Here is a 22,329-nt window from a genome sequence, read left to right as displayed (position 1 = left end):
TTTGATTAAATGGGTAGACTTTTCCTCTGGTTCCTTCTTTGATCATTTGATTTTTTTTTCGGTGGGGTGTTGGTGGTTTAACTCGTGGAGACCCTGGCTAAAGAGTTTTCTCCAAACTCTTCTAATGGTCTTAAGTGTCTTCAGGGTGAGCTGTGTTTCCTCAAAGTCTCAAATGTCTACATGCAGCTGTCTGCTAAATGGCCCCTCTTGGGCTCAAAGGATGAGTACTTAAATGTGTGACCATCAGGACACCATAATTGTAAATGATATATTGAGACTGCAAATCTAGGATGAAGGTCAGGGAAAGAAGTTCTGTGCTCTAAGGTTTGGTCAAAGTTTCACCTGCTGAGGGCCTGACCAAAGAGAAGGATTATTAGATTCAGGGAAGGTCATGGATTTGGATTGAGTGCCTGCCTGGGGCCCTACAGACCAACCCCATATAGAGTTTAATGACAGTACCTGAGCTTTGGCTAGTGGCAGAGGCCCTATAGCTAGTTAACTGATAAGGCAGTAAATAATTAACTAGTTAAATGTAACTGACTAGCCTATAGCCAATTAAGCTGTTTCTATGTCTCATTTATGTTTTTCTGCAAATGTTATCAGATCTTATCATCAGTTGGAGTTCTTAGAATCTGATCTGATTCTGGAAGCTGCCCAATTCGTTAATCATTTTTGCTATGTTTTACTTTACTCAAATAAACTACTTGAGATAGATAGACTCAGGGATTTTTCCCACTTTAATCAGTGTGCTCAGCAATGGAAAACACGTTAAATTCCTTCAAATTAAGACCCAGTGCCATAAATATTTCTTTAGAAGCTGCTCCTAGGAGGATTCAGTGTTTTAACAGAGAACCTCTAGAAACGCAACAGCCTTCGTATGGTACTGAAGGCATCCAGAATTAGATAAATATGTTTTATATTTTAAGACAGTTTTGCCTCAAGAACATATCTTCAAATCTTAAAAGATGGATATTTCTGAGATTTACTTAATTCTGTCAATAGTTTTTAAGAATATAGAAACTGGTGTGAAGGTGTAATTCTTTAAAATACCTGTCTCTTTAAAAAATTAGTTTTTGAGTTTAACTCTGTGAAAGAAGTGATAAAGTCACAGAAATTGTTGAGCCTAGTAACTAATGCCTACACACAGCAGACTCATAGAATGGCAAATGCCTAAAACAGCACTCCTGCCTCAGAATCAACCCTTGGGGCATTCTCATCTGGCTAAAAGGCCCATGAGAGTCTCACAGGCATGGAAAGCCAAGACATGGTGGCAAAAACAACCTAAATGAAAGATCTTGGTGAACCAGACCCCAGCAGAAGAAACGGGCCATCAAGGAGGGAGGCACCTTTCTCTGAAGGGAGGAAGGAACCTCCACTGTGACACAGCCTTGACTAAACAAGTTAGAGTCGGTGAACTCAAGGGACTTCCATAGCCTAGACAGCTCATAGCAAGAGTCTCGGGTGATTGCTGATGTCATAAATAAGAGTGCCAATTGTTAAATCAACAACAGGGTCACTGGGTATATGCTCCCCATGTAGGATCTCTGTCCTTAATGTGTTTTACTATGAAACTTAAAAACACTACTAGTCGAACAATACCCTATACCTTGTGCTGTTGTGTGAATGCAGCCTGTTGAAATCCTTGCTTAGTATATACTAAGTTGATCTTCAGTATATGAAGGTAATTGAAAATGAAACTCGATAAAGGGCGGGATGGGAGAGGGAGAGGGAGGGAGCTTGGGGGGAGAAGCCACAACAATACAAAAGTTGCACTTTGTAAATTCACATTTATGAAATAAAAAAATAAAAAAATTAATAAAATTGAAAAAAAAGAAAAAAAATAAAATAAACTGTCTACTTACAGTTAAGCATTCAGGAGGACAATATGCCCATATGGTGTCACTCTGTTCTATTTACAATGACCAGGTTTTAAATGATCAGTTTCCTCATTTCTGCAGAAGTCCCCCGGTCATCAATATTTTAGGCAGGTGACAGGTGTGTCTTGGCTGCTGTCCCAGCAGTGTGTCCCTGGGACACCCATGTACTTGCTCTGCGGGAGGATGCTTCCTGCATTCTGATGACTGAGAAATGCACCTGCTCTCTGCTTCGGGCCCCTGGCACGGAGCTCCTAAGCCCTTGGAATTCCAGGAAGGACGGGAACAACCACTTATTCACAAGGACCCCTTTTGTTCACACCTGAATTGCCTCAGAAGAAGGCTGATCACTACAAAGACCAAGTGCTTAGAGGGCTGGACATGTCAACCCCACCCACTGACCTATGAGAAGCAAGGGGTGAGGAAGTTGGGATAAAATTCTATAAAAACTTTCAACAAGAGGCCAACTTTGTAGTACCATGGGTTAAGTCACCGCTTGCAACTCCAGTATCTCGTATGTCTGCTCCACTTTTGATCCAGCTCCCTGCTAACACCCCTCAGATGTGGTGGAAGATGGCCCTAGTGGTTGGACCTCTGTCGCCCATGTGGGACACCCAGATGGAGTTCCATGTTCCTGCCTTCCACAGGGGTTGCTCTGGCTAATACAGCCATTTGGGAAGTGAATCAGCAGATGGAAGATCTCTCTCTCTCTCTGCCTTTCAAATAACTAACTAAATAAATAAAAATGTCAACAAGTTTTGTGGAGCTTCTAAGAGATGAACACCCCACTGCATGGGGTTGGAAACTGCCGACCTCACTGGCTACCCTTCCAGAGAGCCTGTGTACCTTTTCATCTGACTGCACCTTCATATCCTTTGTGATCCAATGGGCATAAGTAACACTCTGGGGTAGGTTTTGTGAACATTGTAGCAAATTATCAAAACTCTAATTTATAGCTGGTAGATTAGAAAAATGAATGGTCTAGGATAGTGGTTGGCATGTAAAGTGGGGGACAGTCTTATGAAACTAAGGCAGGAGCCCTTAACCTGTATATGCTGTGGCTAACCCTGGTTGGTTAGTGCGAGAACTGAACAAACTGTGGGACACTCAGCTGGTATCCAGAGAGTCATTTAGTTGTTTTCTGGTGTTAGAGGTGCCACCTCACTTTCATTTGGAAAAGTTGGACCTCGAAGCTCCGACAAGAAGCTGGCTGGTGAGTTGGAACAGCAAGCTGTCCTGGCCGTTGCTTGTCTTATGTAGAGGTAGCACGTTAGCTGGCAACAATCTGTGTACAGTGCATGCCCACAGCTCCTCTGAGAAAAGAGCCTTCTCCACGCTGCAAGAGAAAACCTGTGACCTACGACATGGGGTCTGAGATGCCAGCTCCTGATGCTCTTTCTGAACTTCAAGCTTCTTCTTGCTCTCTAGTATCTGACACCTTCCAAATGCTTCTGTTGGGAATTTGCAATCAGTTCCCCCTGCTTGCTGAAGGTAGATACCTTGTAGATATGCTGTGAGCATATGCATTCGTATGTGCTGAAATATGTAACTGAGATGAGTTTTATATTAATTATGTTTTATTTGCATTTTACAAAATTTTATAATAATTAAAAATTGTTGTTGTGTGAGAGACAGAGCTCCCAATCACTGGTTCACACCACAGATTCCCACAATGGCTGGGTTGGTGGTGGGGACCAGGACCTGGGACCTCAATCTGGATCCCTGTGTCAGTGGCAGGGACTTATCCATTTGTACCATCATTGCCACCTCCCAGGGTCTGCAGAAGCAGGAACCTGGAGCAAGAGTCAGGAGCTGGAGCCGGGTAGGGAGTGCAGGCACCCCACTGTGGGATGCTGACACCCTTACCGTCATCTTCAGCGCAAAGCCCACTGTCTGCCTGTACTGTGACATTTTTATAGCACTTGCAGCTGTCCCGAGCATCTATCCCAAGGAAGCAGCTCCACTTCCTGTGGCATCAGAGCAGACCGTGACTGTCCACTCATGGGTGGTTCATCCATCTCACCTATTCTCATGGCGACCGAGCTTCCAGTCCTTTCAACACAATTAAGCAGAACAGTTGAAAAGTCTTTTTCACACTATCCACTAACTTTTACTCACCACTATTTGGCCTATGACACAGCAGGAAATCTTTTAAATCAAAACAGTTAGCCTTCCCCGTGGAGGGTTCTAACCTGCAAGAGACCAAATATAGCCTGTGAAAGGGCAGCTCAGCTTAGCACCAATTTGTGAGGTAATGTTGCTTATCTGCAGCTCAGAGCTGGCATACTCCAGGCAGAGGGAGCATGAAGCAGAACAGAGTGAGTTAGGGACCCAGGGCACATTCAAGTGCTCAGGGAGTATGGCATAGAAGATGCCAGTGGGGGCAGGTGCAGAGCAATAGGAGAAATGGCTTGGTGCAAGGCGAGAAGAGTCCTCTTTGGCACTGCCTCTTTCACTCTCTGGGCCTCTCGGGAGGTTGCAGACCCTAAGTGTGGGAGAACATGTCTAGCTTAAATCTTCCTGGGTCCTGTTGGGATTCTGCTGGTGGAGGCAGCTGGTGATGGCAGGAAGAGATTAGACAATATCTGAGAACATGACAACAATAGGGAGAGAAGTAGAGGTGCCAATCCTGGGGCAAGAGCAACTTTGGATTAGAGACGCCGCCACCTGCTCTTCCCACCTCACTCATTTTCTAACCAAAGAAAGAAGACTCCTCTGTGGCCTGTGACTGGTTGGCATGTCTTCTGTTCACATCTTCTCCGACGATCCTGACTCTTTCCCCAGCTCGGGTTCCAAGGCCAAGTGCACTGCTAGATTTACTTGTGCAGAGGAGATGTAAATGCACCAGGAAGTGGAAGGCACTTCCATGTCTCTATACCCAGAGGCCTTTGGGTCAGTATGGAACCAGCATTTGGGATTCCCCAGTGCATTTTTACCATTCCAGTTCCATGGTTTGTCTTTCCTTGCTCAAAGATTGCGCATGGGACTGGAACTCAGTAACCTGCACCCATTCTGCTTAATGATTGCCCAGAGAATGTCACTGAGAGGCCAGCCACTATGTAAACTCAAGGACCCTTGTGTGGTACAGCCACCTTAGGAAAATCATCTTTTCCTCATTGATAGAAAACATGAGAACAAGAGGTAGGCTTTATTGACCTCCATGCTATAAATTCACCCATAGATCCCAGGGGAGCTAAGGGAAACAGGCACCTGCACCTGAGGCTGCACACAAAGCATCTGTGCACCTGTGAGTGTTACACACAAATGTTGACCCAGGTGTACCTCGCCACCTGCTAATGGAGTCTCCCATGCACTGGTGCACTGGTGCTGCCACCCTCAATTCTTAGAGTTCCCAGAATAGAAATCCACAGTCCCAACACTGCTTGGGAGAAAGAGACCCTCACTTTAATTTGAAACATTTGATCCCTATTTTCTGTGTTTATTGAACTACTACTGTGAAAGATACCAGGCCCCAAGGCGGGCATTTGATGCAGCAGTTAAGATGATGTGATTCCATTCACGTCTCAGCTCCACTCTCTATGCTAGTTTCCTTCTAATGCTTACACTGGAAGAGAGTAGATTATTCTCAGGTAGATGGGTACCTGCCACTCATGATGGAGACCTAGATGGACTTCCAGGCTGTTTGCTTCAGCCTGGCCCAGTCCTCTCTGTTGCAGGCCTTTGGAAAGTTAACCAGGGTATGGGAGATCTCTTGTGGTCTCTCTGTCTTTCAAATAAAATAATAGCCCTACCCCATCACAACATACTCCTACCTAAGCCATTTTTGGTCCAGAATGTGGGGTACTTACTAGCATTATCATGAAAAGCACCATTGGATCTGGCAGCATGTTCTCTCCAAGGGGATGTGCTGGCACTCACTCTAAAGCCAAAGCAAAGGTTCTGGGTGAGACACAAACATTACTCTGTGTCAGGGGCTCATCACCACATCATCCATGCTGGCAAGGAGCCTTGCGCCTTTAAGGAAGATGGAGACGGAGCTCTGGCATATGTTCAGGGATTGGGTGCTGAAATCAGATGCTGTACTGTCTTGAGGTTTGCTCCAACACACACTTGGGCATCCCGCCTTATCCTCATCGTGGGTAAACGTGGAACATTGACAAAGGAGAATACACCATCTGAGGCGATACTTGGAAGCCAATCATATTGTAAAATCCCCATGAAAGTGTGCTTGAAAATATATATGTGTGTCTCCAGCAGCTAGTACAACAGTAAACAAATAATACATTTTGGATAACTGTTTTTTTCAAAGCATGAATGTATGTCACATGTAGATTAAGATGTGTTAACACGAAGATGATTGGGGCCAGCATCATGATACAGCAGTTAAGCCACAGGTGATGCTGGTATACTAGGCTGCTCCACTTCTGATCTAGCTCTCTGTCAATGCATTGGGAGAGAAGCTGAAGATGGCCCAAATGCTTGGGTTCTAACCACTCACAAAGGAGACCTGGGTGGTGTTCCTGGCTCCTGGCTCTGGCCAGCTCTGCTCAGCTTTGCAGCCATTTGGGGTATGAATCTGTGTATGGAATATATTTGTCTTTCTGTCTCTTGCTTGCTCTTTCTCTCTCTGTAACTCTGCCTTTCAAATAATAAATAAATAAATGCTTGTTTTGATTTTTTTTGGGGGGAAGAAGCATCCTGGGCCCTGCCTTAGAATTCTTATTTGACTGTTTCTCAAATTAAAATGACTAATTGCAGGTCACGTATATGGGACGATACGATACTTTTGTTGTTATTAGTATCAACCAAAATCATAACCATTTCCTACGAATTCTGCTACCCAGTCTTTACTTGAGTATTGAATCCCTCCAAATCTGTTACAGAGAAAATGGAAGCTATATATTCTCTGAACTTCCCATGGACCTGTCTTCTCACTTCATATGGGTCAACCTGACCTGTTCTGGTCACTTACTGCCCTATCCCAGAAAACTTTCTCCACCTGCTGAGATAAATTACAGTATCTGACTATGCTTTGGGAATCATTGCTGTGTTGTATCTTCTTTCAATCTTTGTTTGGCCCATCAATTATCCATATTGCTTCTCATGTCTCTACTTTTCATCACCTCTGGCTTCTTGAGCTTAAAAACATCTAAAAACATAATTATAAAGTCATTTTCTAGCAGAGACCTTGGATCTCTCCTTCTTTAATAGTTAACATTCTTCAAATGATTTGGTATTTTGGTTGATTCCAATTCAACATCCATTCCTTCCCCGAAATCATCAATACTAGCTGCTTGTACCCAACACCATGAGAATTGCTATTGCAAAACACTCCATCGACTTCTATGAGACAAAACATGAGCAGTTCAATCTTTATTATTCATAGCCTCTTTGCATTTTAAGCTGTTAATCTTCCTCTTTGATCTTACTTTGATTTTCTGACATCTTTCTTTCCCAATTCCTTTTCTCCAAGCCCCTATGATCTCCCTGGAATATAATATTTATCTCTCCATAATTCTATCAGGACTTTTCTGTGACTCTGCCTAATACCTGTGGCTTCAAATACCATCTGTATGCTAGTGACTCCTAATACTGTATCTGTAACTATAATCTATCTCCTGTCCCAAATTTATAGCTCTAAATCCATTTGATTTAAGATTGAACTCATTGTATCTTAACACTTCTATGCCCAAGAATAAAAATATTTTGCTTCTTACCATTATTGATGGTACAACCATCCAGCCAACTGTTTTCTTTATACACACCTAGTCAGACATCAGTCATTGTCCTTTCAACATCCTATTCTTTTTTTCTTCAAAACATGGGTATCTTGGGTCCAGCATGTGATGCAGTGGGTTAAGCCAATGCCTGCACCACCGGCATCCCACTTGGGCGCCAGCTTGGGTCCCAGCTGCTCCACTCGGGATTCAGCTCCCTGCTGATGTGCTTGGGAGGGCAACAGAAGATAGCCCAATTCTTGGGCCTCTGCACCCAGGTGGGAGACCCAGAGGAAGCTCCAGGCTCCTTGCTTCAGATTGGCTCAACTCCAGCCATTGAGCCCATTTTGGGGAATGAACCAGTGGATGGAAAATCCCTCTGTCTTCCATTGTAACTCTGCCTTTCAAATAAGTAAATAAATAAATCTTAAAAAAAACCCACACAGATATCTAACCTCTTGATGTTGAAATCATGTCTTCCTGGAACCTACATTCAGGGTTCCCTTGCCGTCTCAGCTATAGAAAATGCATCAGCCTATCATGACTCTGTCTCCTAGGCTGTTGTCTCGATCTCCTACCCAACATAGAAGGAACTGATAATAGTGAAGAATGGAATTGCTAACAGTTGCCACTAAATCTGAAAATCACTGTGTACAATAATTATTGGAAAGGATTTCTCATAATCTGGGCTATTTAAGGCTATTTTCTGAAAATAATAACATATACAGCCAAGGGTACTCTTGGATGTGGCCAAGCTTCATAAAGAATACTGAACTTCATAATAACTGATAAGTCAAAGAGCTAATTCTAAGAAAATGGATAATTTAATCTAACTTTGTAAAACTAAATAGCATAGAGTGTGTATTTAAGGATGGATTACTAAAATAATATAAACAAATTGTTGAAAATTATTATTTCTGGGTATAGAGTTATAGTGATTTATTTCTCTAAATGCTCTATAAAAGGATAGTAATTACATAATCTATAAAAACACAATAAGTGCAAAAGCAGATTTGTCTGCGACATATGAATGTGTGTAATTGACAACAGTAATTATTCATAAGTGGTACGCTTGTAGATGATTTATATTTTCATACTTATCTTTTTTGTTTTTTGCTGTTTATGGAATGAACTACATATCATTAAGATACATTTCACAATATAATTTTCAGTTAGCTGCATTAAATATTTTAGTATGAACAGTTAAGAGTATATTATCCTGGCCGGCGCCGTGGCTCAACAGGCTAATCCTCCGCCTAGCGGCGCCGGCACACCGGGTTCTAGTCCCGGTCGGGGCACCGATCCTGTCCCGGTTGCCCCTCTTCCAGGCCAACTCTCTGCTGTGGCCCGGGAGTGCAGTGGAGGATGGCCCAAGTCCTTGGGTCCTGCACCCCATGGGAGACCAGGAGAAGCACCTGGCTCCTGCCATCGGAACAGCGCGGTGCGCCGGCCGCAGCGCGCTACCGCGGCGGCCATTGGAGGGTGAACCAACGGCAAAAGGAAGACCTTTCTCTCTGTCTCTCTCTCTCACTGTCCACTCTGCCTGTCAAATAAATAAATAAATAAAATAAAAAAAAAATAAACAAAATAAACAAAGAGTATATTATCCTGAGTTTCATTGAAAGTTAATTTCTCAGCTGCTAGGACTATCCAAATTGCTAGCTACTTTTGGGAAAAAGCCTAGGAATGATGGAAAGGAAACTGAAAATGGTGAGCACATGGCTGAGTAGGGAATACTGGCATTCATGAGATGCCATGGATATACAATACACACCTTCCCAGGTACACCATGTTCTTGGTGTGCAATAATGTTCAAAGACTGACTTTCAAACATCAGAAATTGCTCCTGCCATTGCCTTTCCCTCTCTACCTTCCAAGAGACAGCAGAAAAGAAGGGGTTTGTAACCTCCAGCTTCTAGTGGCTGCTCAGACTGAAGTTTCTCCCTTACATAAGAAATACAAGATTGAATGTAGGAGATGAGGCAATATCTCAGTGTCATTTCTCCTGGGAAGGAGAGGCAATGCTTTCTGCTTTGTGGCCATTGACCCAAGAAACAAATCACATTTCTTCTGCCCAAAGTGCCCTTTCCTCCTTATTGCTTTCAGGCATGGCAGAACACATTCAGATTTCACACATAAATCTCGTCTTGGTCTAAGACATAGGAAAAGGGATTCTCCATGATGAGCTATTTGTGGCATATTGTCATCCTAGATGGACATCTCCATGTCACTTAGCATCTGAATGGGCTACCATTTCAATATCTGAATTGCTAAATGATTAAGGAATAGTAATCAATTTGAATGTTTAGCCCTAATACATAACTAGAAAGTTAAAGAGTATATTGAGGGGCAGGCGCTGTGGCTCACTTGGTCAATCCTCTGCTTGCGGTGCCAGCATCCCATATGGGCATCGGGTTCTAGTCCCAGTTGCTCCTCTTTCAGTCCAGCTCTCTGCTGTGGCCCGGGAGGGCAGTGGAGGATGGCCCAAGTGCTTGGGCCCCTGCATGGGAAACCAGGAGGAAGCACCTGGCTCCTGGCTTTGGATCGGTGCAGCTCCAGCCATAGCAGCCATTTGGGGGGTGAACCAATGGAAGGAAGACCTTTCTCTCTGTCTCTCTCACTGTCTAATGCTGTCAAATAAATAAATAAATAAGTATATTGATACATTTGGATTTGATATATTACTAGAATTAATGCAACACCATCAAACATTTACCTGTACATATAGATTAATTTTTCTACAATTGAAGATAAAGTCATTGTGAACATAGAGACTTTTAAGCATTTTTTATTTTTAAAAGAAAAACCACATTACAATCGCGCACCCAGAGAAAGTAAACTTTTAATAGACATGAAAGTATTATTCTCAGCATCAATTTATGGAGTAAGTTTTAATTTATAGAGTAATCTTTACACCTCCTTCACAGACCATTGAAAAGGGAGACATTTCACTCACTGCCAAAGCAGGCTGTATGGTTTCTTAAGTAATATACATGGAGCCTTCAAAAAGTTCATGGAAATGTGTATTATGAAAAATTATGCATGGGCTTCAAGGTAATGACAATTAATTTGAGAGGCAGAGATATACATTGAAAAGTCTTATCCATTGGACCACTCCTCCAGTTGCCTACAAAGGTCAGGGCTTGGCCAAGACCAAAACCAGGAGCTGGGCACTCAATCCAAGTCTCCTTGGGTGGCAGAGACTCAATTATTTGAACTATTACTGCTACCTCCCAGGATCTGCATTACGAGGAAGCTGAAGCCAAGAGCCAGAGGTAGGTGTAGAACCTAGGCACTCTTCTATGGGACATGGGCATCTTAACTGCTGGACCAAACACCTGTACTGCAAGATTATTTTGCAATAAAATAAATGCTCAATTCCATTTTCCACTGACTTGTTGAAGTGTTTTGGCACATGATTGCTGTGTAATAGTGAGGACTGTAAACATCAGTAAAGGGATGTTTTGCCGACTGCCCTCAGACCGCACTGATACTGGGACTGAATGTTCTGCAAAGAACCTATTTCACTATATTCAACCCTGTGCTGTTCAAACTTGGCTTATTAGGGAGCACTGCTGTCTTTAATACTTAGTACTTCATGGTGACCTGTAGCATTAGTGCTCATATTGGAAATACCACCATCATATATTTTGATCCTTTCAAATTTGCTTCTTCCATGGCCAGTATCTGTGAAATGCTACCTTTTTACCTTTCAGGATTTTTTTTTTTGATAAATAAGGAAAAAAAAGTCCCTTAATGAAACAAAAAATCTTTTAAATCTCTTTCTGGGTTGATTTAGGGATAATTCTTCCTGATGAAGAGAGTTATGTTAGTTTTCATATGCAAATTTCTCAGGGTCTATTGTTTTATGATAAGGATCTTGAAGAAACTAAGGAAGAAACAATTTATCTATAAATTTAGTATATACCTATAAATATTATAAGCATAGGTTATTTCTTTAGAAATAACACTGTTAGAACACAGTAGAGGAGAATCTCTTGACTAAACAGTTATGGTTGATGGAACAGATGTATCATCAATATTTCATAAGTACTTTTCATACACAAGGCTTCAAGTGCTTTATAAATATAAGCACAACAACATTCACTATATTTGTCTCAGGCAAGAAAGTGGCAAGCACAATTCAATACCCCATTTCACCAATTAGAAAACTGAGTCACCTAAAAGCTTCTTTGGTTGTTGAGGTAAAAAATATCTGCAGGGATGAACATTGAGTAGAGAGTTAGGTGCAGGTGCATAATGGGAAGTTGATGAAAAATTCACAGGATGGAGGATGTGCAGGCTCACGATGGAGTGATTCTTCTCAAAGCCCTGCTGCATTGCCTCTGGGGAGCTTGTTAAAATGTGGTGCCTATATCTCACCACTGGAGCTGGAATGAGAAGATCTGTGATGTGGCCCAACAGTATGCCAATAGAACAAACTTTCCATGTGATTCTCCATTGCCCTGAAGTTTGAAAACTGCTGGAGTAGAGAAAGGAGTTGGTGAGCTTGGTGTTTATGCTAAGTATTGATATTGAACTTGGAACATGAGGACATGCCGTGAACATTGTGGCAGAGAAATAAGAAAGGGACTTCCATGAGTTACCTAAGGTGAAAGATGAGGCCACTGCTTTGCATGGCCATTGTGGTCCTTCCATCTCCAAAGGGGAACCAGGCTGACAAGGAAGAGAGTTAATTTTGGGAGACGGTGTTAAGTTTCAAGGTAAAAATGGCTTTTATTTAAACTTAGACTTGGAGCCAGTATTGTGGCACAATGTGTTAAGCTGCCACTTGTGAGGCCTGCAGCCCATATCAGAGTGCTAGTTTGAGTCCCGTCTGCTCTGCTTCCAATCCAGCTTCCTATTAATGTTCCTGGAAAGGTAATAGAGGATGGACCAAGTACTTGGTCCCCTGTTACCCTCATGGGAGATCAGGTTGGGTTCCTGGCACCTCACTTTGGTCTGGTCCAGCCCTGGCTGTTATGTCCATAAGGGGAGTGAACAGTTCTCTATGTACCTCTGCCTTTCACATAAATCAATAATTTTTTTTAAAAAATAAGAACAAAATTGTAAAACTGGGGGGAAAACAGGGACAAAAAAAAAAAAAACAACACTGGATGGCACTGGATGGAAGGTTCTGCAGGAAGGTCAGCCTCAGGGAAGCTCCCCTTAAGAAGGCACACTTGGGGCCGGCGCTGTGGCTTAACGGGCTAATCCTCTGCCTTGCGGCGCCGGCACACCGGGTTCTAGTCCCGGTCGGGGCACCGATCCTGTCCCAGTTGCCCCTCTTCCAGGCCAGCTCTCTGCTATGGCCCGGGAGTGCAGTGGAGGCTGGCCCACGTGCTTGGGTCCTGCACCCCATGGGAGACCAGGAGAAGCCCCTGGCTCCTGGCTTTAGATCAGCGCGGTGCGCCTGCCGCAGCGCGCCTACCGCGGCGGCCATTGGAGGGTGAACCAACGGCAAAGGAAGACCTTTCTCTCTGTCCCCCTCTACTGTCCACTCTGCCTGTCAAAAAAAAAAAAAAAAAAAAAAAAAAGAAGGCATACTTGGGAATGAGAGAATCCTCAGCCCCCTGAGTGCGTGCTTTTCCCAAATAAATCATCCAGGGTTAAAACATCACATAGAATGCATGAGTGAACAAGCTGTTACAATAGGAATTTTCAGAGGCACCCACAACAAGGGAAATGAGTATATGAAATATACTCATTAGCTAAATGACATCTAAGCCTTATTAAAGAGATGACCAACAGCTGGGTTTGTTGCCCTGCGTCTACTACGTGTGAAAGTCTGAAGGCTGTGACTCACCAAAGGATAAAGCTTTGAGGGGATATGCTGATCCAGACTGCCGTAAACATCAGAGCACAGGGAACCCCCCCCCCCGCCACCTTCCACTCCCCTGCCCTGGGAGTTCTTGGCATCTAGAACAGCATAGTGAGGGCACCTTTGATAATGACATTCCCCACCACAGTCCCAGATGGGAATGAGAAAGAAAGACCCCCTTTCAACTATTTCTATTTAAATGAGAGAATAAGAAAGAGAGTGGCACACAGATAACTTCCATCTCCTGGTTTACCCCTCAAATGCCAGTTATTGCCTGGGCTGGGCTAGGCTAAGCTGAAGCCAGAGCCAAATACTATTTGGGTCCCCTACACAGGTGGCAGCGATCCGACAGCCTCCAAGGGTGCTCAATAGCTGGAAGCTAGAATCAGGAGCCAGAGCTCAAACCAAGGCACTTTTTAAAAAAAAGATCTATTTTATTTATTTGAAAGACAGAGTTACAGATAGAGATAGAGCCAGAGAGAGAGAGAGAGAGAGAGGGAGAGAGAGAGAGAGGTCTTCCATCCGCTGGTTCACTCCCCAAATGGCTGCAGTGGCTGGAGCTGATCCAAAGCAAGGAGCCAGGAGCTTCTTCCAGGTCTCCCACGTGGGTGCAAGGACCCAAGGACTTGGGCCATCTTCTACTGCTTTCCCATAGCAGAGAGCTGGATTAGAAGTGGAGCAGCCGGGACTGATTAGAACGAGTGCTCATATGGGATGCTGGCGGTACAGGCCTGAGCTTTAACCTGCTGTACCACAGCGCCGGCCCCAGCAACCCAGGCACTTTTATGCAGGACATGGATCTCTTAACAGCTGGGCTAATGCCTGTCTCCATCTGCCTCCATTTAATTCAAATAATTTGAGAGACTCCCAGATCCAAAAACAGAGGAGTAGGAGAGTAAGAGAGATGATAATCTTCTTAAGGTATGCAATTAAATGCAAACAGCCATGTGTGGTGGAAAGTTCTAGAGTAACTCACACTTGATGAGGCGAGCTGGGATTTTCTGATACAGCCTACCCTGCAACTCAGTAGCTGCAGACTTGGGTTGCCCATCTGACCTTATGGACTCTTCATGCCTTTGTACACACATCTCTGACTTGCAATAGTTCCACTTTCCAATTAGTGCAAACACGAGATGCAATAGTAAAACCTGGACTTGGATTGCTGAATGTGGATCTTTCCCCGCTTGTGCTATGTGGTCTGGGTCTACCTGGCAATGCAGGGCAGTGACAGACTCATTTCCCAGTCAGCCCTGCAGTCCTAGGGGGAAAGGAAGCTGCCTGCAGGCTGTGTTGTTGAGTTGGAGGTGCACTAGGTTAGGTGGATTCAATGCAAGATATTTTCAGCCCAAGATATTTTCCACTTTATGAGCTAGAGGGCACATCGCCTCATCAGTAGTTCAGGAGCTTTTAAACCTATGACACAGTAGTTGAGATACATTGTTGTCACACCGAGACATTGTCAGCAAACCAACTGCTTGACAATGACCTGAGGATGGCATTTGGTGATACTTGTTTTAGAAATCTCTGTAGTTGACCTTAGAAATCTCAGTGGTAGACAACCTTCAAAGCCACTTCCCTTGCTCAAATTATACCAATTCTCTTATCAGATCACCTTCCAAATCAGCCGTTTACAAAAAGCATGGCATGGATGAGAAGGGATGCTGTCTGGGTGAGTCTGGCTAGTGGGGGTCGGTCTAAGCACAGCCCTGACTATTAGGGTCAAGAAGCAGATGAGACCAGAGCGAGTGAGGTCCGAGATAAGCTGGGAAAATCACCTCTGTGATAGTGTTAAAATATCAGGAAAATAAAATGATATATATATAAAGTTTAGAAGGAATACTCATATACTCTCAGCTGTGCTGTACTCAAAGTGAGAGCAAGGTAAGCAAGGTATACAGGAAAAAAAAAGACTTAATCCTTCGGCCAAAGATAGTGCACTGAGTCACAAAACATCTTCCTCTGTGAGTGAGAGGAGGTGCCTGGTAGCTGGCATAAACCTTTATCTTGTGCATAGCAGAGACTCATTCCATGTTAGAAAGTCATTGAGCACCTGCTATGCACAGACTACTGCTGGTGTGGCCTGACGATGCCCTCAATGAGTCTGCTGCATTACACAGCTGGGAGCATTACTATGTTGTAAATGCAGTTGCAGAAGGAAGGCTGCTAACAGCCTGCAAAGGGCCAGATGAGCCCTCTATGCTTTTGCTGTTTTTCTCTCTTTCTTGCCACTGTCTTGCTGCCTAACTCTGTTTTCAGTATAAGGTATTAGCCAGATAGGCGGTAATGCCAGCAGGGGTTTTGTGTTTCCCCTTTCTTGTCACAAACCCACTCAGTTAACAAAAACTCATGGATTGACATTGAAATTTTGAAAATTTGTTGGGTGACTCGGAATCTCTACCAAGGTGCTTAGTATTATTTAACACTCAGAAGAATTTTTAAGTCCGTGAGAATGTCCCCTAGACTGAGGGCAAGTTATCTGTATACCATGCCATGACATTGCATGCATGACATTGCATTTCTCTGATTCCCCTTCGCAGTCAGGTCAGATCTTCAAACCTCTGTGGTTCCTGCAGGAGTCTCTGTTCTCACTCCATGCTTCACACAATCAAAGGTGTGCTACATATCCTCATGTGGGCATGGACACGGGCCTAGAGCCCCAAGGTCTGAAACATCAGTGAACCACCAAGGGGTCAACATTCATTTTATTCAAAGTTGGCTTCAGATTTATGGTACCTTGAAATCTATCTATCCATCTCTATCTATCTATCCATCTATCTATCTATCCATCCATCTATCCATCCATCCAATCATCCATCTGACCATTCAACAATTATCTCTCATTGATCTATAGCCCATCTTTCTGTCATGTGTTTATCCAACTATTATATACTACTGATTTTCCAACTATCTATCCAAATATCTATCATTTATGTCTTTATACAACCATCATCTATCTACTATCTCTTATTTTTTGAGTATATATATTTGAGTGAATATATATATATATATATACACTGTATACAGAAAACCTACATATACATATATGTTAACTTATATGCATAAAACTGTATAGACTTGTGCCTAAAGTTCATGGTCTGTCATGCTTATGCTTGAATTCTGGCCCTGCTAATGTACTTATACGTTTCAGACATTTTATTTAATACTTATATGCTTAAGCTGACTAATCAGAAAGGTTCTTTCCACAAAAAATTGTTGTTGTACACAACTTAGAAGCTTATAGATGACTGCAAACACACTATAGAAAGTTTCTTTATACTCTACATTCAACTTCTCTGATTGTGAGCGTACTACATTAGGATGTACAATTTCTGTCCCAGGATCCTGTCCAGGACACCACAGTATACTTAGCCATCATCAGGAGTTCCCTGAGGCTCCTCTTGGATGGCAGTGTCGCCAACTCACCTTGTTTTTGACAACCTTGGCAGCTGTGAGGAGGGCTAGCCAGGTATTTTGTAGAATGTCCTTATCTTGGGTTTTGTTGATGTGTTTCTCACAATTCAACTGCTATTATGGTTTTTCGGAGGAAGGCAGTGCAGTAAAAATGCCGTTTCATCACATCACATCATTGATAAGCACAGGACTCATCACTGTGAGTGTTGATCCTGATCATCTGGCTGAGGCAGCTTTAAGGTAATAGACTATCCAAAATAGGATCCTGGGACCAAGAAAGAATATTAGCTATAAGCTAAGGAAACATGGACCTTAGTAATAATGTACCACTATCTGTTCACTAACTGAGACACATATATCATGCTAACAGAAGTTGTTGCTAATAGGAAAAATTGGCTATGAGTATATAGTGAGCTATTGTATTATTTTTATATTTGTCCTGTAGCATAAAACTTTTTAAAGATTTATTTAATTATTTGAAAGGCAGCGTTACAGAAAGGTAGAGAGAGAGAGAGAGAGAGAGAGAGAGAGAGTCTTCTTTCTGCTGGTTCACTCCCCAAATGGCTGCTATGGCCAGAGCTGGGCCACTCCAAAGCCAGGAGCCAGGAGCTTCTTCCAGGTCTCCCATGTGGGTGCAGGGGCCCAAGGACTCAGGCCATCTTCTACTGCTTTCCTTAGGAGCATCAGCAGAGAGCTGGATCAGAAGTGGGGCAACAAGGACACCAGCTGGTGCCCGTATGGGATGTCAGTATTATGGATGCAGTCCCAGCATAAAACTTTTATAAAGTTATAAACAAATATGTGAAATTATGAGGAGAAGGAAAGTTCCTTGAGCTCCATCTATTCAATGACTCCTTTTCTCCAGGATCCTGGCAAATGTTGATGTAGTTTCATTATTTTTCTCAGAATAGCATACAGTTGGAATCATATGGTATATGTAGTTTTTCCACACGTGTTTAGTTCACAAAGCAATGGTATTTGTGAAATTCTTAAATTTTGTTGTCAAGATTATTAGCGCACCTCTTTTTTAATTTTTAAGGTTGTATTTAAGTTATACAGATTTCACATATTTCCTACATACAGATTTAGGAATATAGTGATATTTCCACTGTACCATCACTCCTGCCTGTGCTCCAACCCTCCTTCCTTCTCCCTCTCCCATTCCCTCTTTTAATTTTTCAGTTTACTTAATGATAGTAAAGTTAACTCTAACTAAGTGAAAGAGTTCAACAAATAGTATGAAGAAAAAACACTTGATAAATAATATTCCTTCCTATTCATTCTATCTTTTTGTCTCCTGAAGGACATCTTGATACTTGTAGTTTTTGTCATTTATAAACACTCGAGTGTAGATTTTTGTGTGGACCTAAGTTTACAAGTCAGCCAGAAAAATATCTAGGAGTACAATGGCTACACCATCCAATGCTACTGCACTTAGCTTAGAAAGAATCTGCCATCGTGTGTTCTCAACAGCAAGAAATCCAAGTTTCTGGTGCTCTGCACATTGTCTAGCAATTGGTATGGTCAGGTTTTGGAATTTCAGTCATTGTAGTAGGAGCACAATGATACTTCACTTGTTAACTTCATCAGACTTTTTGTCAGAATTCAATGGGTGATTGGAATTTAGTTTATTTTTCATTATTGCAATTATTGTTATGTAGGAGTTCTATGAGTTTTATTGGACTGAATCCATCTCACATCAATTAACTCCACTACGTAGCTTTTCCTTTTGTGTGAGCTGCTGCCCATTTGGCATGAACTTAATCATAGCCATTCGTCAGCATGAGTGCTCACATTTCTGAACAAGCCATTATTTCATTGACAAACATACCCCAAATTCAACCTTGGAGACAATTGCTACTCATGTGACACCCATTCCCCTAGAGTTTGTCAATAAATCTGTACTGAATAATCCAGATAATGAATACAGTAAATGTCTAGGATGTGTGTGTGTGTTTTGTGTATAGTGTGTTTCATTTTTTCTATCTTCTTCCTCAGTCTTTTGTCTTAAGTGGAGTCATTTGAACTTGACAAGAATACTTAGGCTTTTCAAGATTATTCTTGTGAACGACCACACACAACTTGGAGACAACTGGCACCGCCAAATCTGCCTACACACTGGTTGATGAAGTGAATGTCACTCTTTTCTTTGACTAGTTTGTGATGATTCATCACCTCATCATTATGAAATGACTGAGTTTGTTAGACATGCCATCTTTTCTTCGTGGTTTTGATTTGGTTGTAGTGAGTACAATATATCATAATCACATTAATCCTTTATTGAAACTCACATCATCATAACAACCACATTCTTTTCTTTGTTTTTATTCCAACAATTACTTGTCAAAGTGCTTTCTGTCTGGGGCTGACGCTGTGGTGTAGTCAGTAAAGCCACCACCTGCAGTGGCAGCATCCCATATGGGCGCCAGTTCAAGTCCTGGCTACTTCACTTCCAATCTTGCTCTCTGCTATGGCTTGGGAAAGCAGTAGAAGATGGCCCACGTCCTTGGGCCTCTGCACTCACATGGGAGACCCAGAAGAGGATCCTGGCTCCTGGCTTCAGATAGGCTCAGCTCTGGCAGTTGTGGCCATCTAGGAAGTGAACCAGTGCATGGAAGACCTTTCTCTCTCTCTCTCTCTCTCTCTCTCTCTCTCTGCCTCTCCTCTCTCTGTGTAACTCTGACCTTCAAATAAATGAATAAATAGATCTTTAAAAAATTCTTTTTGTCAAACAAAGTTTAAATCAACAACTCTGAAGACCTACTGAAAGTTGTGGAATTTAAATTTTTGCTTATCCACATTAAGGAAACAGGAAAATTGTGACAATGTATTATCTTCAAGGAAAAAAAAATAGCATGCCATCCAAAGTTTGGAAGCAAACAATCATGAATGTTCTCTAGAAGAGATGTGGCAGAAACAGCTAAGTAATACTTGCTGCTCTTTCTAACCATGGCCAAGTAGGTATGTGGGAAATACTTATGGACCTCTCAAGGGAAAAAGCAATCCTCTGGTTCAATAGCCAAATAGACCTGGAACATTGTGTGGCTTTTTTGTGGTTAATGAAAAAGCTGAGTTCTCCTAAGCATTTTGCTTCCTGGTGAAGCCAGTGGTTAGGATATCCACTTTCCACATAGTAACACCAGGATGCAGTATTTGGATCTGGCTTCTGACTAGGAATTTCTGCAAAAGCATACCCTAGGAGACCGTGGTGATGACTCAAGTGGTGAGGTTTCCACCATCCATGTGAGAGGTCTGGATTCAGTTCTCAGCTCCCAGTTCAGCCTGGCCAAAGGGGGCATTTGGGGGAAGAATGAGTTTATCATAGTGATCTTATTCTCTCCGTCTGTCTCACTCTAGTAATAATAATAATAATAATAATAATAATGAAACAGATATATAACATACAGTAAAGTCTACTAGTACTTTAGATTCACAAATTTTCAAATTTCTCTTCAGTAAAGCAGCTAAGGCATGGATTTCAGTGTGTCAAACAGCACAGAGTGAAAGGACGGGGGTCAATGCATTGCAGGTGTTCGTTAAAACATTCTACTTCAAGAAGTGAGACAGGCTTCGCTCTTAAATCCAGGTGCAAATATCTCAGGGTGTAGAAGGAATTATGAAAAAATAAAACATACCAAAAAAGTGCCATTGCATGTGTTATCCACATGGAATAGCAGCAACTTGAAACATTTTTAAAGTGAAAAGATCAAAAGATGAACTGGCAAGGGTATTATTAGTCCAAGGTATGATGATGTAAACTGGGTTGGAAAAGATCAATCTATTATGTCTGAAGTAAGATCAAAAATCATTTTTATATATACACTTTCAAAATTAACTCTAATACTGTTAAAGTATTAAAGAGATTGAAGAAAGCAATCGATATTTCTGTCTTTAGTTCAGATGGCCTCCTTTAAACCCAAGTAGAGGTCTAATAAATGAAAAGAAATATATGTGAAGCTGGCGTTATAGTTAAGATTTTGTATACAGAAAACCCCAAAAATCAAATTTATGGTTCCCATGGCAACTGTAACTCTAACACACTGCGCATTACAGTAATCACTTCAGTGAACACCATAGTTACAATTGTAAGACATTTTGGGCTGTAACTTTTATTTTCCATCGCTTTTTAATAATTTTAAGAAAAGTTCTCATTTGGGGCTCTAATTCTTAAAGTTTGTCTCTGTTATGTGGTGAATAATATTGGAAAGTCTGAGAAAAATTGTTCATAACTTCAGGTGGAAAAGAAGCCTGGGAAAATTAATGGTCTCTTTCCTTTCTCTTTCAATGTACAGAATCTAGATGTATTTGTTCCTATTTGGAATTGTTAGATTTTCTGGGGCTGAAGTTTAGGTATTTTTCTCTGCCTTTATTTTCAAGTCTCCCTTATTTTTAAAAATGGTCTATCTATCTATCTATCTATTTGAAAGACAAAGTGACGAAGGAGGGGGGTCATTCTTCCATCCACTGGTTCACTCCCCAGATGGCCACAACAGCCAGGAGCCAGGTTTGGGCCAGGCCAAAGAGCCACGAACTCCAACCTGGTCTTTCTCACAGGGGTGCAGGGGCCCAAAAACTTCAGCCATCCTCCACTTCACTCCAAGGCTCATTAGTAGGGACCTTGCTTAGAAGCAGAGAAGCTGGGACTTACACCAAAATAAGCTTGACTTTAATTTCATTTTTCGTTAAGTTTTTTTGAAACTCCCTCATATTCAGTATTGCATAATTCCAAATGACTGTCTGTTTGTTCGGCAAAGTGAAGGTTTAACTCTACTTCTCTTGTCCTTTCTTCATTCATGGTGGTTTATTCCCTGATTTCATTGTATGTGTGTGCGTGTGTGTGATTATAGTGGTTTACAGCTTCATCACAAGGTGGGCATTTTGGCCTAACAGTTAAGATCCTGCATAAGACACTCGTGTTTCACATTGGACTGCTTGGGTTTGATTCCTGGTTCCAGCTCCTTACTACAGTTTCCTGCTAATGCAGACCCTGACAGCAGTGATATTCCGGGTAATTGGATTCCTGCCACCCGCATGGGAGACTCTGATGGAGTCCCGGCTCCCAGCTTCATCCTTGGCTCAGCATAACTGTTGCAAGCTTTTGGAGAATATGCTAGTAGATGGAGATAGCTCTATCTGCCTTTCTTTGTTTCTCTCTTTCTACATTAAAGTCTATCAAGTTTTGACCTCTATGTGTGGAGCCTCACACATTTTGAGTTGAGGGTGTAACTCTCTAGGGAGCTTTTTCATCTTTCCAATCCAGTACTGTGTTGTAATCAGAGGGAACGTAAATTCAGAACCTAAAATCCTGTGCAGTGATAAGTGAATTAATTCTTGGGTAGATTTTTCTCTCAAGGTTCAAATCTAGATGGGTGAATGCCATTGAAAGTTTCTCACTCTTGTAGAAAGAACTGATAAATTTTTGTTGGTTGTTTTGTTATAAGATTTCCAATATAAGTCACTATTTTGCTCTCACCCAAAGTCCTATCTAATGTGCTCTAAATGGCCTATGAAGTTCTCACACATCAGAGTAGCCACAGTTTCATCA

This window comes from Lepus europaeus, chromosome 13 (assembly GCF_033115175.1).
Source record: "Lepus europaeus isolate LE1 chromosome 13, mLepTim1.pri, whole genome shotgun sequence".
Classification (NCBI taxonomy): domain Eukaryota; kingdom Metazoa; phylum Chordata; class Mammalia; order Lagomorpha; family Leporidae; genus Lepus; species Lepus europaeus.
The sequence above is the reverse complement of the archived record's forward strand: the minus strand, read 5'-3'. Positions refer to the sequence as shown.